The sequence below is a fragment of the Lepisosteus oculatus genome, chromosome 18 (genome assembly GCF_040954835.1).
Source record: "Lepisosteus oculatus isolate fLepOcu1 chromosome 18, fLepOcu1.hap2, whole genome shotgun sequence".
Taxonomy (NCBI): Eukaryota; Metazoa; Chordata; class Actinopteri; order Semionotiformes; family Lepisosteidae; genus Lepisosteus; species Lepisosteus oculatus.
Window position 1 is genome coordinate 10471565 of NC_090713.1, and position 7303 is coordinate 10478867.

The following is a 7303-nucleotide window of genomic DNA, read 5'->3' on the forward strand; positions in this document are numbered from 1 at the left end:
GGTTCATTTTTGTTGGGCCTAAGCAGGCCTAGGAATGACATACCCATGGTGCCACTTTCACCCTTTTAACAAACAGCGATGCTGAGAGAACATTAATTTTAAAGTCAGCTCATTGGCCACAAGGCAGAAGGACTCTTTGTTGCTCATGAGTTTCATTTCTGCACCTAGCTCAGCATTATCTTGTCCTGGATAAAAAGGTCCACCTGGATGTGTCACAACAGGTCTTCTTTATTATTGCCGGTTGTGAATTTGGTTCCTTTTTCTGAAACCTTGGTTTGCGCCATCCAATGTAGTGACTTCATGCTTTCCCGCAGTATCTCTGTAAAACAGTGCTGTAGAGAGCTGTGTTCTCAGGGTGTATTCATTGTAGTTAAGGATGGTTTCTATCAGAACCCTGTGAGATTAAGGGCTGTTGCTCTGACTGATCTCACAGTCACCAACAGTGATGCCTATCTGTCTGAAAAGCAATGCCACAGGGTAATTCAAAACGACTACCCTGGTGGTATCTGCAATCTTGTCACCATTTCCTTTGATAATATTGGTAATATTGTTTGATACTGTAGATCATGGTGTTGTTCAAGTTCATGTAATCATTGCCGTTTCCCGTTACAAAAAATTCTTGAAAGACCTGTTAGCAGTGAGACTCCATTTAAAGATTTCTCGGTGCTTGACTGTGTTGGTAATACTTTTACAAAGTCAGATTTTGTGCATTCTTGTGAGCTGCAGTGCACAGACTCCGTGGTTAAAATATCTCACCGTCTTATTGCGTCAGACATAGACCTTTCTTCTTTCTCACAGCCCATTTCTTGTGACTGAGTTTGATTTGACTCCATGTTTGATAAACATTAGTCCTGAACCCTGTTGCTGCTGAGGGTTCACTATTTATCACAGCATTAGCAACATGTCTGCACATGTCTTTAGCAATATATGCTGTTGCTTTTTATGTGCGGTTTTGCAATTTCACAACAATGTCTCAAAAAAGTACTGCTTTCCTAAATAGGGCCCTGAATATATCACTGATCCCCTCCAGTACTGGACTTGCAAGCCTTCGAAACCGGTCAGTCTGTAACTGGCTTGATACTGGTGATAGTCCCAGTACATGGCAGAGTCTCCATAGGGTTTAATTGGTTATTCTTCATAGGCCTGAACTGCAACTTGAATATCACTTTCCATACGTGAAGTTGCTGGGTTTGTTCTAATCACTTCTTATTTCAGTCGTTATTGTGTTGAAAGGCTCAACATTTACAGGAACATAATGTGACTTATTGAAGGAGGGCATGATGAGCAATCCTTCTGATCCTTGGATAAGTAAACAGTGCAGGATAGGTGTGTACTTTAAGTGTCGCCAAGTAACTGGTGATGTTGTCTTTGTAGCAGGATAGGGTATTAAATTCAGGTGATCAGCAGGATGGGGTGACTTCTTCCCTCTCAAGCTGCCTCAAACCTTGTAACATGTGCCCACTCTCCTCTAAGCAAAGTGATATTTTTATCACGAACCTCTTTAAGATTTCTGCTGATGGAGTTACACTTGAAGTAAACTTTTGGATTATCAAAGTTTTGTTGTAGAACATGTTCATCACATTTATCTGTTCATAATTTGTACCTCCCTGCAGGTGTAGAAGAGTTCCAGTTCTTACAGCCATTTTCTGAGAGCAGATCAAATTCAGTATAGTTGTTGAATGTATCAAAAGTGGGAGAAATTCCACACCCTTTTCAGTCTAATGTTTCTGGGGAAAGTAAGCATGAGTCAATATAAAACTTTTTCACCATCTCTTTGCCCAACTTTTCTCATAAAGGCAAGCCCCAGGCATACTTGGACAACACCTCTGTACATGTAAGCAAGTATTTAAACCCCTTGTGAAACTGCGTGTTGACTTACGTTGACAAGGTTGGCCTGCCACTGCCAGCTCGTTTCACATCTCTATGGGTTTTCACAGAAAATGGACACATTCAGGTTTACGTAGAGAATAGGTGTACTGGTCTGATAGCCATTATGAAACCTCTGGCCAACCGAACCTCAAACTCTCAGATTCCAGTCTATTTCATAACCTGGACACCCCATTGTCTCGGGCTCTTTAGCTGTACAGTACAAGGAGTCCAGTCTCTCCACACCGATGATGGACAATGTGTCTGCAAGCTGACAGAAGTGGAGGAGGGACATCACATCAGGGGCACCCTACTGTCCACCTGTTACCTAACACTTTGACGAGGGCTGTAGAGCTTACAGCATCTGCTTTTGTCTCTGGTCTCTCCATGGGAATCTGAATGAAGCAGCCCCACCCGTGTGGAAATGGTCATATGTGTCAGGTTTGAATGTTTCTTGGAGGAATACTCACTTAAAGATTCTGTGGGTGAGATGGAATCTTATTACACTTTACTGGTTGGTTTAGCCTTTTATATTGCAGCGTTCAGAGTTCACATTACGGTATGAAGACCAGGCTCCTCTCTCCTGTTCCAGAGCTAGCTTGAGGCTCTCTCTCTCCACTGTCTCTTCCAGCCTTCAGACTGCTGTCTGTCTGACCCTTCCAGTCAGCCCCACAGCTGTCATCTCTCTCGACACTGACTGTGCAGGGAATCCTCTGTACCCAGCCTGCAGTTGGAACAACCACTCCTGCCCCCCTTTCCCTTTGCTGTCTTGTACCAGATCTTCATATCTGGAACTTTTCATTGCAATGTCCTCTAGTTAAGAATATATTGATCATCTTCTATTTAGTTTACCTACCCTTATAGCAAAGGCAAGTTACTGTACAGAGTAATGAGGACACTATGAGCTGTACTCACTCTCTAGTAATCGAGAGGGTGATTGAAGAATAAATGTCCTATATTAAATCCTGTGCTGTCTGTGGTACACTGGTGGCTCTGGGAGATCTGACAGCCTGTGAGGGGTTAAAGTGTGAAGATGAGGCACCTTGAATTGAATTGAACAGTTGGCTACAGTTAGTACATTGTGGGTTCAGTATCTGTGGCAGGTATAACAGAAGTTCTAGTAGAGAGCTGCTTCAGTGTGTGAACTGTAAGAGATAGAGGTTAAAAACACATTCCTTTGTAAAATAACTCATATGATATTTAAACAGGTGTGTCATTGTCATGAAATTTGTATAAATGAGTTCCAAAGAAATCCAGAGAAAAAAAGAGCCTCCAGATCTCACAGAACCCTGAGAGCCCAGAGGGCTTGCTTGCAGGACACAACAGTGGCCACAAGGTGATGCTCATCTCAACTTTGTGCTCCAGAACTGTTTTAAAATGAGTAACATTTGTGTGTTTTTTTAAAGAAGGATTCTACGTCAAATACTTGCTTAAACTAAGTAAATAAAAGCTTACTACAGTAAGTAACTACAGTACAGTACAGTAAAACTACAGTTTTAAAGCTACAGTATTACTGCCCTAAAACAGAAAATGTAATAAAGTTTAAGGAATGTGCAAGCTTTTCAATTATTTAGGGACAAACTGTTAACAGTACTGCAGTGCACTGCTAGTAATGCAACAGAAATAAAATAAAATAGTAGAAAGTAACCAAACACTTGCAGATTGCACCTGTTCTCCTAGCTCAGGCCTTTTCTAACTGTCTGTGACAGGATTTGTATACAGGAAGAAGCTTTGCATACCTGTGCCGCCTCACTGCTCCAAACACTTTAAGACTCACAGTGTGGATCAATCACTGTTCAGCTCTTTCAGAGTCACTAACACACACAGGACAATGATGTCACTGATTCTACTGCTGGGGACACTGGGGCTCTTTGTTCAAGGTGAGGATAAAAGAAAATACGTTTAAATGTTTGTACTAGCTTAATGCTCAATTTTCTTAAGACATTTGTAATGTATTCAATTATATATATATTGTACACACATTAAATAATGTCATACATGTTTAAGATTTTCATTTTAGAAAATGTCCTTATTTTATTTCAGGTTGCCATGGTCAAATTGTTCTGACTCAGTCTCCAGCTCAAACTGTTCTACCAGGAAGCTCTGTCTCAATCAGCTATACAGCCAGTCAGTCTACTAGTGATGATGTACACTGGTACCTGCAGAAACCTGGCCAGGTTCCACAGCTCCTGGTACATGATGCAACTAACCGTTATACTGGGATTCCTGATCGATTCACTGGCAGTTACTCTGGGACAGTGTTCACACTGAAAATCACTGGAGTCCAGGCTGAAGATGCAGGAGATTATTACTGTCAGCAGGACTATAGCTACCCATTCACACAGTGATACATGTCTGTACAAAAACCTCCCTCAGCTCTACAGAAGGTTCTCGGGCTCATCGAAAGGAACCACAGAGGACTGAGACTGAGAACAGCTGCTGATACAGGTGAACTGAACTGATTTTTTAAATTTAAATTATTAAAAGATTTTAAGTATATTTTCCTAAAGATGTTTTTTTCTTAAATAACAACATGGCAGGATGCTATTAACTCAAGATTGTTATAAGAGTATGAATTGTTAAATTGTTGGATCTCTATTTTCACTGGAATGTACTGTAGCATTGTATTTTATTTTGTTTATGATACATGTACAGTATGTTATTTATTCTTTGTATTTTTTTCATGTATTTTTATTGTATCTCTGTTATTCCGATATGCATCACAAAAAATTACTAACACCCAAGACGGTTGTTTTGGCTGTGAAGTTGACTTTGACTTACACTATGTGCCCTTTGCTCTTGTTTAATAATCTTACAATCAACAGCTTCTTACTTGGCTGTCGTATTTTGAGATCAGTGTCAAAGAGCTGGAATTTATTTTCCTGGAAATCAAGGACTTTGGTGAAAAGGACTTTGGTGAAATTCACTAAATCTGTTTTGTGCTTCTCCTGCAGCTTGTCTTTTTGTTATTGTACCTACAGTACAGTATATTTAGGAAACAAGAGGAGGCCATGAATGTTTTTCCAGCCCTGACTTGTCAGACAGTGGGAGATATTTTAAGTCCAGACAGAACGTGCTATAAAAGAATTACTGCTGAGGACACTGGGGCTCTTTGCTCAAGGTGATCATTGAAACAGAAATTAATCTAAAATTGTTTGACTAAAATAAATTTAATCATATCCTATTTAATCTTATTATTTTAGCACTATTTTAGTACTAGCATAATTCTCTCTCACAATGGGTAGATTTAAAAAAAGAAATAAATGTGTTTTCTTAGGCAGATCAATAAAACCTGCACAGTGCTTTAGTGTTATTTCTGAGCAACTAAAGTATTTGTGTTAGAAAAATCATGAACAAGAGATGTTTTAATCATTTTAAAATTCATCCATCCATCTTCTAAACTCTATACAATACAGGGCCACAGGAGAACGAGAGCCCATCCTAAAAAGCAGAGGGCACAAGGTGGGATACACCCTGCACAGGACACATGGCAAACAGACACTCAAAATACCACGGGCAATTTTCCCAGAAGCTCATGATTAATCCACCAGCTTGTCTTTGGACTGTGGATCATCCAGACAAAACCCACAGATTTGTTGGGAGAACAGTTAAGTCCAAATTATTTTGTGCAAAATAATATGCATTTCCTTTTCAGTATATTGATTTGTTTTTCTCTTTGTGAATTCTGTAAAGTATTTCAGACAAACTCTTACAAAACAGTTCTGATAATTTGAAAGTAATTGGTAAGTATTTTGACATCTTCAATGTGACAGAAACTTAAAAACCTGGCAGTTAGTTCACATGTCATTAACAATCAACACTAAATGAAGACAGTACAATATACATATGCTATTTAATCATATTGTTCAGAAAGGACAGCATTACCCCCTTGTAGCCTGGTCTCATCAGATCTCAGAAGCCAAGCACAGCTTGGCCAGATCAGAACCATAATGGGAGCCTTCCAAGGAAGACCAGGTTCCTGCTGTCAGTGGAGCTGCTGAACCAGGATTTACAAACAATCCCAGAATGATGCTGGAGCACAAGGATGCAGTGCTGTAGGAGCTGCTGTCCTTCAGATGAGACATTTAAATCAAACTCTAAACACTAACCTGAGATTTTGACATGATTGAGGTGAATAACAAACTCGTGAGTCTGTTCAAGAGAGTGGGAGTGGGAGTTTCAGAGTCATTGATTTCATTACCTGGTCTGTTGTGTACTGAAGGTACCACAGTGGACTGAGGCTGAGAACAGCTGTAAAGCTGCTATAGTTGAGCAGGGCCATTACATCATTCACTCATACAGTATACATTCATTCATCTTTGTAAAAAACATTTTTGCACATCCCTGAGATGCAGTTACATGCAAAAAGTTATATTACAGGGTCCAGTGTGCTGTTACTGAAGGTGGCATCATCCTGTAGAGTCCCAGACAGTATAACATTCCCCTGCTAAAAGCTGTAAGCACAATTTATGCACTGAGGTCTGTGAAGACAGGTCTGCTGGAATCTGCTGCTGCATCATTCTGAATGATAAATAACACAGTGTTTTTGCAACTTTATCACAGGGATATTCCAAGATTCACACCATGGAGCAAACCTTGTGCCCAAGTTTATTTCATGTTTTCCTGATGATTTTGTCCATTGTTTTTGATTAAATTAATTTCAGAATTCAACTATTGTTGTATTTTAACAGCAAATGACAGTTACTGAGATATTTTGCACATTGTTGTGTTAAGTCATTGACACACAATACTCAAGGTTAAGGTTCAAACAAAATCAATCTAATGTTGTTTGACTAAGTTAACTTTAGTCCTATTATTTTTAGTCCTATTACTGTATATGTAAAAAACTATATTTCCTTTTCAATATATTAATTTGTTTTTTCTCATTGTCAATTCTGTAAAGTGTTCCAGACCTAAGACAGTTCTGATAATTTGAAAGTAATTGATAAGTATTTTTACATCTACTCTGTGATAGAAAGTTTAAAAACTGGCAGGGAGTCATATTTGGAAAGTTTAAAACATACAGATGCAGCCATTCAAAGTGCGCGGTACAGACACGTACAGACACGCATCCTGACGCGCGATGACGCACAATACCGCGGTACGTTATTGGTTGACTGACAGGGGCACTCGTGGTCCGTTGGTCGGTCGTAGAAAGATTTACAGTAAATGTCTTTACTGTGCCCGTTTTAGCATTGAATATTTATATGGAATTTTACCACTGAAGGGAAATCTTAGTAGCTGAGCATAAAAAGAATAGGAGCATACTGTAACGCGTGTGAAGGCCATAAACGATATTAATTTTGGAACTTAAACATACAGTAAATGGCTGGTCTCGGTACTTTAAAGAAAACATACACACCAGTATTCCATTTCTCCCTAAACATTTTAAGCATCGAAGTCTTTAACTAACGTGATACAGGAGTCAACAAGCATA

At 39.4% G+C, this 7303-nt stretch overlaps 1 long non-coding RNA gene across 2 annotated transcripts; it reads left to right on the forward strand.

The window, feature by feature from the left end:
• The first annotated feature begins 3664 nt into the window (after positions 1-3664).
• Positions 3665-7077, forward strand: LOC138223980 (uncharacterized). 2 transcript variants are annotated; one of them, XR_011182369.1, is made up of 5 exons: positions 3665-3746; positions 3910-4314; positions 4821-4987; positions 5283-5473; positions 6430-7077. It is a non-coding gene; the product is annotated as an uncharacterized lncRNA (long non-coding RNA). The 2 variants fall into 2 exon arrangements; XR_011182368.1 differs by having other exon boundaries at positions 5283-7077.
• Positions 7078-7303: the final 226 nt, after the last annotated feature.